Genomic DNA, 11,453 nt, shown 5'->3' with positions numbered 1-11,453 from the left:
GCCCAGACTCTGCTCGGTGTTTCACAAATGGAGAAGACAATGGATAATGTGCCAAGCTTCCTTGCAAACAGCAACACCTGCATCAGCATGACAGAAAAGAAGGGAAAAAAAAAAAAAAAAAGAAAATATTCACCGGTTAGAACAGAGCCAGTGTCCCACCATCTTCCCCTCCACTGTTATTACAGAGGCAAACCTGGGCCTAAAGCTTCCACCTCTCAGTTCCTGATGCTGTTTGACTTCAGCCTTGACTCCCCCTGATCTACCTGACTGCCGTCCAAGTGGGGCTGGGGATGCTCAGCCTGGAAAGAGGAGACACTGGGGAGGCCTCAGTGCAGCTCTGCAGGACTGGAAGGGTCCCACAGGAAAGACGGGGACAGTGTTCAGCCGGGCCCGTGGCAACAGGACAAGGGGGGATGGCTTTCAACTGCAGGAGGCTGATTGAAGTTGGATCTGAGGGAGCTGCTCTTTTACACGGAGGCTGCTGAGGCACTGGCCCAGGCTGTGGATGCCCCATCCTTGGCAACAGGGCTGTGAGCAGCATGGGCTGGGGAAGATTGCTCAGCTCGGAACAAGATGCTCTTTAGATCCACTGTGATGTCACAGATGCGATGTTCCAGCAGGAACTTCCAGCGTCCAGCAAAGAGCACAACACAACCACTGGCCCTTGTGTCAGCCCACCCTGTGCCAGCCCTCGTGCCAGCTCACCCTTCACCATGCTCCCTGTCACTCTTCTCGTCACCTGCGCCCTGATACTCCCATCAGTCCTGAAAGCTCTCTGTTGCCTGGATTTTGTCATCCGTCCCTGCAGGATGCTCACATTTGTCCTGAGGAAGGTACAGTGCCATTCCATGGAGGTGGACACCCCCCAGCTGCCCGGCTGGGCTGGAGTTCTGTGGGGATGGGGTGGGACAGGGACCCCACTCTGAGGTGTTGCTACCTCTGCAGGCTGTCACCGAGAGAGAGGACGAGATGGAGGTGGACATGCAGGCTGATAGAGAGGAGGACATGGAAGTGGATGGAGAAGACAGTGGAGACATTGCGATGGAGGTGGACATGGAGATTGATACAGAGGAGAAGATGGAAGTGGATGGAGAAGAGAGTGGAGAGGAAGAGATGGAGGTGGACATGCAGATGGATACAGAGGAGGAGATGGAAGTGGATGGAGAAGAGACTGGAGAGGAAGAGATGGAGGTGGACATGCAGATGGGTACAGAGGAGGAGATGGAAGTGGATGGAGAAGAGAGTGGTGAAGAAGAGATGGAGGTAGATGTGGAAGAGGAGATGGACGTGGAAATGGAAGAGTACCTTGAGGACATGGACATTGATGAGAAAGATGAGGAAGAGGCCATGATCTTGGGATGAAGAGCAATCCCAGCAGCAGGACAGGCATGTGGTCCCCACAGGCAGAGCGGGTCCCCTGCTGCCAGGCTGGGACTGGGCTGGGTGGTCCCTGCTCAGGGATGTGGGACCCGGTGCATTGGGTTCTGGTGGCCATCCCCAGCCTGTGCTGCGCTTGCTGGGCCAGCCTGGGGGCACATGGAAGAGCCCTCTCTGCCTGACTGGAGTGACTGTGCCTCTTGCTTTTCCTCAAGGACCGATGGAGATCCCGGACAGAGATGCCACCTTTTTGTACATACGTTGTAGAGTTTGTTGGTTTCTTTAGGCTATAGGTTTTAGGGCTTCTTTTTGTCTTCTGTAAATACGTTTCATAGACTTTTGTTAGATATGTTCTTGGGTATATATGTTCCATAGATAGTTGTTGTTACAAATATTCTTACAATGTAAATGTGTTCTGTGTTTTCTTTGCTGTTTTTCTGAAAATAAACAAGCTTTATTTTTCACACCCCAGTTCTCTTTCCATTTGCTTCAGGCACAGGTAGCATTTGCAAAGTTGTGGTTTCCGCTTGCTCCAGGTTCCCAGGGCTGGAGGTCGGTGGGGGCGCTGGCACAGCCACAAGCTTTTGTTTGGGGGCAATATTGGGAAGGGGGTGGGAGAGGGGGCACAGGGGGAGGTGGGACCCACTGAGGCTCCCCCAGGTCACCCCAGGACCCCCAGGCCCCGTCCCAGCCCCCCCAGTTCCCTCCACAGCCCCGGCTGAGGGGGGCTCAGCCCAGGAGCCGCCGTCGTTCGGGGCTCCCCCGAGGGCAGCCGCCAACGGGAGAGCTCCCGGCTCGGAGAGGCCCCAGCAGAGGAGGGGATCTTGTCCCTCCTCGAGGGCCCTGAAGGGTCTTCAGGCCCCTCTGAAGAGGAGTTTTTCTCTTTTTAGGGATGTTTGGGGGGACCTCACCCCTCCAAGGGTGTTTTTCCCTCCCCATTTTCAGGTGTTTGTGGGGCCACAGCCCCACAAGCCCCTTTTCAGGGGTGATCATGACAGCTTTAAGTGACATTTTTCTGGGGGACTCACTCCAAGCCGCTGTAGGGGATGTTTTGCCCCCCAGGGTGGATTTTTGGGGTTTAAGGGCCCCCGCTGTGGTCGGGTCCCACTCTAACTCCCCTGAAGAGGCCAACACCACCCCTGCTGATTCTGGCAGCGGAGCCCGGGGAGGGTTGGGACTCCTGGGAGGATTTAGGGATACCTGGGAGGGTTTGGGGGTCCCAGGCGGGTTTGGGAGTCCCGAGAGGATCTGGGGGTACCCGGGTGATGCCGATGATGGTGATGGGGACCCCGTGTTGGGTATAAATTTCATTATGAATTCCTGGGGGGGTTTTGTCTATATCCATAGTTTTTGGGGTCCCGGTGGATTTTTGGGGGGATCCCAGGGGGGTTTTCAGGATTCCCAAAGGGGGGGATTGGGCAATCCCAGGGCGAACCCAAGGCTGGTTTGGGGTACCTGCCAGTGACAGAGATGGGGACCCCCTGAGTGGTATGAACCTTCTCAGGGGGGTCTGGGGGGTGCTGGGAGCTCTTGTGGGAATTTTGATGTCCTGGGAGGGTTTGGGGGGTATCTGTGTGGGGTTTTTGCAGTCTTGCGGAGTTTTTTGAGGGCCCAGAAATGGTTTTGGGGTCCCGGGGAGGTCGGGGTATTGGGGTTTGGGGGTTCCCGGGAGGGTTTGGGGGTTCCTGGGCGATGCTGGTGACAGAGCTGGGACCCCGTGCTGGGTATGAACCTTCTCACTGCGCACGGGCAGTGTCAGCGTGTCCAGGGAGATCCTGGGGGGCCCGGGGGTCACCCCAAAACCCAGGGGACCCCAAATGCTCAGGGACCCCCCCAAACTCCCCTCACCGCTGGATCTGCTGCAGGCAGGGGGGCACCAGCACTCGGCCCCCACCCCTCACCCTCACAGGGGGCTGTGGAAGAAATCTGGGGGTGCACAGACAGGTCGGGGGGACCCCCAAAGTCCTGGGAAAGGGGAACACAGGGGAACTCCCAGGAATCCCCACTGGGGGCTTAGGGGAGATCCAGGAGGAGTTCGGGCGAGCTTAATTGTGTCACTATCGTAGGGAAAGGGGACTCCAAGGGTCCCCGGTGTCCCCATTCCCAGCAAAAGGTGGTTTTGGTTTAAATCATTATTGGAGTACTGTAAGTAAAAGTTGAATTTTTTTAATTTTTATTCTATTTTATTTAAATTAAAATTTATTGATTTTTAGTTTTATTATAACTCGTTGAGAGGACAGCAAGGACATTCAAGGGTAGGAACATTTTTTCCTGGCTGGTGACTGGAATTTCAGACCCTGGCAGTGTGTGCAGAACCACACAGACTGGGATCAAACATGGGCTGGGATCACCTGGACTGAGATCCTATGGACTGGGACCATATGGAATGGGACCATAGGGATCAGGACGGTACACACTGGGATAAACTGGGTTGAGATTCTATGGACTGGGACCACATGGACTGGGATTGCACAGACTGGGATCCCATGGACTGGGAAAAAGCATTGGCTACCATTGGCTACCATCCACATATAAAGGTGGCCACCTCAAGTTGTCTTGATCCTTTTTGGGTGTCCCATCCCCCTCTTTCCCCCGCCTTCCCCATCGTTCCCCCAATCCCCGCTCCCCTCCCCCGTGTTTGGTTTTGGGGGTTCCAGGCCCCTCCTGCTCCGTGGGGGGGTCCCGATCCCTCTTTGGTTTAACTTGGGGCCCCCAACCCCTTCTCACCGCGACCGCCGCGGCCGGGGGGGCTCTCAGCACCACCAGTGCCACCAGTCCGGCCCCAGCTGCCCCCGCACGCCCCATCCCCATCCCCAGGGTCACCTCCCCCCTCCCCAAATTCCGCTCCCGGGGAGCGCTGGGCGCTGCGGGTCCGCCTGGCGACTGAGGAGTCATCGAGAACAAGCGCTCTGATTGGCTAGAAATGGCCCCGCGCAGTCTCTGATTGGCTAGCGCATTGAGAAGCGTTTTGATCTGCCTGGCAACCGATGAGCAGCGCTATCGCAGGCGCTGATTGCCTGAAAATCGCCGGCCCGGCAACTGAGTTGTCAGCAGCGCCGCGCGCTCTGATTGGCCAGGAGCTGTTTTGGGGTGGGGACGGGGGGAACTGGGGACCCCCAGGAGCCCCCCGGCTTTGGGGGTTTCCATCCCCCCTCGGCCCTCGGGGCGGCCCTGGGGCCACCCCAACACCCCCAAAGTGGGGAGGGTCCCCGGAGCCGTTTGGATCCCCCAAAAATGGGCTGGAAGCGGCAGGAGCCGCCCCAAAAAGGGATTGAAGGGTCCGGTCCGGGAATGGGGGAGGCTCCGGGGATGGCTCCGATCCGGATCGGGGCGGGCTGGGATTGAGGGAGGGTCCGTTCAGCGACTGGGGAGGGGTCTGGGACTGGGTCAGGGGCTGGCATTGGGGAGGGTTTGGGAATTTGGGAGGGGTCTGGGATTGAGGGGATTGCTCCATCCCGGGATTGGGGCAGGGTCGCTCCCTGGGGGAGGGGTCCATTATTGGGCCAGGGCCTCTCCCCTTCCCGAGCCCAATCCCGTTCCTGATCCTGTTCCCGATCCCAATCCCATTCCCATTCCCATTTCTGTTCCCGTTCCCGATCTCATTCCCGACCCCGATCCCACTCCCATTCCCGATCCCGATCCTGTTCCCAGTCCCGGTCCCGCCGCTGTTTCCAGGAAATGGCTCTGCTCTCAACCCCGACCCCAAACCCAGCGGGTCAAACACCCCAGATCCTGGGGTCAACTCCCCCCGACCCCAAATCCTGGGGGTTCAAACACTGGGGGGGTCAAACACCCTCAAACCCAAACTCTGGGATGTCAAGCCCTACCCCCCCCCCCCCAGCCCCGAACCCCAAATTTTAGGATCAAACCCTCCAAATCCCAGGTCCTGGGGTGTCAAACACTCCCCAATTCCCAAACGATGGGGTTAAATACCCCTGATTTTGCTGATGCAAAAAAATGTCTCCGAAATTCAGCCAGCTTGTTCACCTTTTTTGTCAACTTCTTTTCAGGGTTGGACGACCTGGTTGCGACAACGGAACCCTTCTAAAAGACGGATGCTAAGAGACATAACCGGTGCTGTGGGAACAGGATTGGGAATTCTAAATAGCATTGATTCAGAAGTATTAATGAACACATTGGCTGCCACCACTAGATTTGACCAAATTCCAACAACCACTGCAGTCGTCCTTATTGGCCTTGGGAAAACATCAGCGCTTGCTATCAAACATATTACCAAGCTGGGAGGAAGCAAGCGTAAATGATCACAAATTGGTAATTGATGCACTCGGTGCCACACAAAAGAACGTTTCTTTATCTCTCAGCTGTATCCAGGCTCAATTAGGGATGCAGTCGGTTGCTGCCTCGATTATAAGAGAAGGTGAAGAAGGCACTTTTCCTACTGAGATTCGGAAAATAGTTTGGGACAGTGCCGCTGATTTTTAAAGGGAATTCCAATCTCGGTGGAACCTAGTGAACTTTACCTATGACCCCATCACAAACATAGCCACAGCTTTGGTGTTAACCGTACGTGATGCCTCAAGTGCGTTTGGTATTCCCCATCATTGCACTAGGACTGGGACACATATGGAGCCACTGGGAATGTGCTGGGGGCAACTGGGACCACGCTGGGGGCAACTGGGGACAAGGGTGAGTGACTGGGGCCCTGCTGGCAGAGACTGGGATCATACTGGACTCATACTGGGATCTTACTGGGAGTGACTGGGACTATTCTGGGGGCAAGTGGGAGAACTGGGAACACACGGGATGAAAGTGGGAACAACGGGAACAGTGCTGGGGACAAATTGTATCATAACGGGGAGTGACTGGCAGCAACTGGGCTCCTGCTGGGAGCAGCCCCTGGCGGCCCCGGGAGCCCCGCACCCCTTTCCTGGCCATGCCGGCCCCTCCAGCCCCAGCACCCCCCATTGCCGGGGTGCCGGCACTGCCAGGGGTCCCCCCCTCTCGGGTTCCCCGCTGGGGCTTCTGGGGCTCTCCTCTCTCGGGGCTCCCGCTCAGGGCAGCCGCGGCTCTCCCGGGGCTCCCCAAAACCGGTGTCCCCCTGACGGGGCTCTGCCGCCACCCACACTGGGATCCCCCAAAAACACCTCTCGGGGACCCCCCGATTTCCCCCCGAGGGCCAGCTGCGGCTCGGCTTTGGAGCCCTGCCAGCTCCAAACATCCCTCCCAAAGAACCCGAACCCAGGCACCCCCCAGGATATTTGGGCCGAGCTCCCCCTCCCCGGGCACCTGCGGGATGGGGGCGATGCTCCCGGGGTGCTGCGAGCTCAGGCAGCGCCAGGGCCACGCGATTCCTTCTCTCCTCTCCTCCGGCTGCTCCCTGCTGCCGCTGCGCCTCTTCCTCCCTCCCTCCTCCTCCTCCCCCGCTCCGGGATCCTGAACCATGAGGGGAAAGGAGCGAGGAAAGGGCAGAACCGTGAGGGGAAAGGGCCGGGGCCAAGGGGACGCGCTGTCCTAAAAAAGCCCGGTTTGACCCAAAATCACCCAAAAGGGCATCAAATGCAGCCTACATCCACATGGTTCGGCCTGACACCAACCAAATGGGATTAAAAGTATCCAGAGGGCTCTAAAATCCAACCAAAGGGGCTTAAAACTGCCCCAAGTGTTTTATAGCCCTCAAGAAATGGCTTAAGATCACCCGTAAATCTTTCAAATGTGACTAAAATCCACTCTGAAAGTATCTGGTCCAGCCTAAAATCATCCAAAGGTATCTAAAATCACCAAAATGTCCCTGACACCAACACAAGAAGACCTAAAATCACCCTAAAAAGGCTTGGTTCAACCTAAAATTGCCCAAAGCAGCAAAAAACCCTACTTAAATGCACCCAAAATACACAAAAAAGGGACCTAAAATCACCCACACAGGATTAGGATTCACCCATATGGGCCCAGTTTTTCCTAAACTCACCCAAATGGGCCCCAGCCCCACCCACATGGGCCTAAAATCATCCAAAGGGGTCTGAAATCCCCCCTAAACCCCACCAGATTCGGCCTCAAATCAGCCACAGGGGCTGAAAATCCACCCAAAAAGGCTCGAGATCCCCGCAAGGGATCTGAAGCCCACCCTAAACCTGCCCGGTTCGGCCCAAAATCCCCCAAAGGGGCCGAGCCCGAGGCCGAGCCCGGGATCGGCTCCGGGGTGGCTCCGGGACCTCCGCGTTCGCTCCGGGCAGTTTTGGCCGCGGCCCCGGACGGGCCTGGGCGGGACCGGGAGGGACCAGGGAGGGCTCGGGAGGGGTTTGGGCATCTGGGGCTTTTTTGGGATTTTGGGAATTGTGTTGGGAGTTTACAGGGAATTGTTGGGGTTTTTGGGGAGAATTATTAGGTGTGGGGGTGTTTGGGAATTTTGGGAGTTTGGATTTTGAGGGGTTTTATTGGTGCTTTGAGTGGGAAGTTTTTTTCCTGGGGGTATTTGGGGGTTAATTGATTTTTTTTGTGTTTTCTTTAGAATTTTGGAAGGTTTTACTGGGATTTTGTGGGGATTTTGTGGGATCCTCTGGAATTATTTCTGGGTTTTATTGGGATTTTTAGGGGATTTGGAGGCATTTTATTGGAATTGTGGGGGCATTTAGTGGGATTCTTTGGGGATTTGGGTTTGTTAGGAATTTTAGCGGGGATTTGAGGGGGTTTTTTGTTTTTTTTTTTGGGTGTTGCCAAGATTTCTTTGGGTCTCATGAGGATTTTGTGGGGCTTCTTGTGGTTTTGGAGACATTTTTGGGGGGGATTTGTGGGATTTATTCCGGATTTTGTGAGTTTTTATTGGGATTTGAGTGTGTTCTATAGGGAATTTGTGAAATTTAATTGCGATTTCATGGGGTTTATTGGGACTTTCAGGGGTTTAAACCAGATGTTGGTGCCTCTCAGCCCTTGTCCGCACCTTGGGACAACTCCAAAGCCCCCCAAAATTCCACTAAAACCCCCCAAAGTCCCCCAAAAATCCCAATAAAAAACTCCTAAACACCAAAGAATCCCACAAAATCACAGTGGAACCCACCAAAATTAAAAAAAAAAAAAAAACCTCCCAAAAATTTCAATAAACCCCCCAAAAAATAACCACCCCAAAACCCTAAAAAATCCCACAAATCTGGAATCCTCAAATCCCACAAAACCCCCATAACCCCACAAACCCAGTAATTCTCTCCAAAATCCAATAATTCCCCCTAATCTCCCAACAAAATCCCCCAAAGCCCATAAATGCCGCCAAAATCCCCCCCAAAATCCCCCCAGAGCGCCCCAGACTCACCGGGGGCTGTCCTGGATCAGGGGGCACCGGCCGGTGGAACAGGAGCCACTTCAGGGGGCCCGCGGAGCTTTATGGGGAGGGGAACCCCTGTGGTACCCCTTCCCCAGAAAGCCCCCTCCCCCGGTTCAGGAATAGCCAAACTCAAGAAAATGTAAACCAGGCTTGACTTTCCAGAAATTATTTTTGGCCGGGTTTAGCTGCATCCTCCAGGCTCAGGATCACCGGTGTATTTGCAGGTTTTGCTCTGCATCATCAGCCTGCCCAGACTCTGCTCGGTGTTTCACAAATGGAGAAGACAATGGATATTGTGCCAAGCTTCCTTGCAAACAGCAACACCTGCATCAGCATGACAGAAAAGAAGGGAAAAAAAAAAAAAAAAAGAAAATAATCAGCGGTTAGAACAGAGCCAGTGTCCCACCATCTTCCCCTCCACTGTTATTACAGAGGCAAACCTGGGCCTAAAGCTTCCACCTCTCAGTTCCTGATGCTGTTTGACTTCAGCCTTGACTCCCCCTGATCTACCTGACTGCCGTCCAAGTGGGGCTGGGGATGCTCAGCCTGGAAAGAGGAGACACTGGGGAGGCCTCCCTGCAGCTCTGCAGGACTGGAAGGGTCCCACAGGAAAGACGGGGACAGTGTTCAGCCGGGCCCGTGGCAACAGGACAAGGGGGGATGGCTTTCAACTGCAGGAGGCTGATTGAAGTTGGATCTGAGGGAGCTGCTCTTTTACACGGAGGCTGCTGAGGCACTGGCCCAGGCTGTGGATGCCCCATCCTTGGCAACAGGGCTGTGAGCAGCATGGGCTGGGGAAGATTGCTCAGCTCGGAACAAGATGCTCTTTAGATCCACTGTGATGTCACAGATGTGATGTTCCAGCAGGAACTTCCAGCGTCCAGCAAAGAGCACAACACAACCACTGGCCCTTGTGTCAGCCCACCCTGTGCCAGCCCTCGTGCCAGCTCACCCTTCACCATGTTCCCTGTCACTCTTCTCGTCACCTGCGCCCTGATACTCCCATCAGTCCTGAAAGCTCTCTGTTGCCTGGATTTTGTCATCCGTCCCTGCAGGATGCTCACATTTGTCCTGAGGAAGGTACAGTGCCATTCCATGGAGGTGGACACCCCCCAGCTGCCCGGCTGGGCTGGAGTTCTGTGGGGATGGGGTGGGACAGGGACCCCACTCTGAGGTGTTGCTACCTCTGCAGGCTGTCACCGAGAGAGAGGACGAGATGGAGGTGGACATGCAGGCTGATAGAGAGGAGGACATGGAAGTGGATGGAGAAGAGAGTGGAGACAATGCGATGGAGGTGGACATGGAGATTGATACAGAGGAGGAGATGGAAGTGGATGGAGAAGAGAGTGGAGAGGAAGAGATGGAGGTGGACATGGAGATTGATACAGAGGAGGAGATGGAAGTGGATGGAGAAGAGACTGGAGAGGAAGAGATGGAGGTGGACATGCGGATGGATACAGAGGAGGAGATGGAAGTGGATGGAGAGGAGACTGGAGAAGAAGAGATGGAGGTAGATGTGGAAGAGGAGATGGACGTGGAAATGGAAGAGTACCTTGAGGACATGGACATTGATGAAAAAGATGAGGAAGAGGCCATGATCTTGGGATGAAGAGCAATACCAGCAGCAGGACAGGCATGTGGTCCCCACAGGCAGAGCAAATCCTCTGCTGCCAGGCTGGGACTGGGCTGGGTGGTCCCTGCTCAGGGATGTGGGACCCGGTGCATTGGGTTCTGGTGGCCATCCCCAGCCTGTGCTGCGCTTGCTGGGCCAGCCTGGGGGCACATGGAAGAGCCCTCTCTGCCTGATTGGAGTGACTGTGCCTCTTGCTTTTCCTCAAGGACCGATGGAGATCCTGGACAGAGACGCCACCCTTTTGTACATACGTTGTAGAATTTGTTGTTGTCTTTTGGCCATAGGTTTCAGGGCTTCTTTTTGTCTTCTGTAAATACGTTTCATAGACTTTTGTTGGATATGCTCTTGTGGTTTGACATGGAAGTGAATTCTTTCAGGAAGTTGGGTCAAACCAATCAGTAGTCAAGTTTGGATATTGGCAGCTAAAGTGGCCACTAAAGGTGTGGATACGCCTCTGAGAACACAGGGGGTTAAAAGCAGGAACTCCCAAGAGCTCGCTCTCTTTGGTTCCGGTCAGGGTGCAGTGCAGATCTCCCCTGCCCAGCCATCGGGCTGGGCGGGGGAGGGGAAGCCATGTGGTCTGGTCGAGGTGAGCCGAGGGGGCTGAAGGACTGGAACCGAGCCAGCTCCTGTGGACAGAAGGGTGGAGAGAAGCAGAGATGCCTTTGTCGTTCCCCCCGCCAAGAGGGAAGAGACAGAGAGTCCAGACGGCACCTGTAACTTTGCCGGCGCGGAGGAGAAGGGGTGGAGGAAGGTGCCCAGCCTTGGCCTTGGGAATCCGCTGCTGGGCAGAGATATCAGCCATCCAGGGAGTCTGAGCTTTTAACCCTTTCCTGAGAAATGAAGGCTTTGTAAAATTTTATTCCTCCTTGATTTGAAGTAGAAGAGAGACAGTCTGGGATCCGAGATGATGGAAGAAGAAATTGTTGAGTTGGAAGGAGATGATGGAGTGGCTTGTGGCTGGACTTTTCTTGTTAGCCATAGACTGAACCAAATTCTCCTGACAGAAGCTGCACTTAGGGGGGTGGTCTGGTGAGCCAAGAGACTTGTATTAGTGATTACCAGCAGAGGAGTAGAGAGAACAGAGGAGAGTTGGAGAAAGTGTGGAGAAGCCCTCTATCGTCAAGGAAGAAGAAGAGGAGAAGAAGACCTCTGTTCTTGGACCCTCAG

At 55.0% G+C, this 11,453-nt stretch overlaps 1 pseudogene; it reads left to right on the top strand.

Moving 5' to 3' along the window:
* The first annotated feature begins 969 nt into the window (after positions 1-969).
* The window catches only part of LOC137467881 (zinc finger protein 436-like), a 36,267-nt pseudogene continuing 25,783 nt past the window's right edge, over positions 970-11,453 (top strand).

The sequence above is a fragment of the Anomalospiza imberbis genome, unplaced genomic scaffold (assembly GCF_031753505.1).
Source record: "Anomalospiza imberbis isolate Cuckoo-Finch-1a 21T00152 unplaced genomic scaffold, ASM3175350v1 scaffold_84, whole genome shotgun sequence".
NCBI lineage: Eukaryota > Metazoa > Chordata > Aves > Passeriformes > Viduidae > Anomalospiza > Anomalospiza imberbis.
This window is presented reverse-complemented; position numbering and strand designations above follow the sequence as displayed.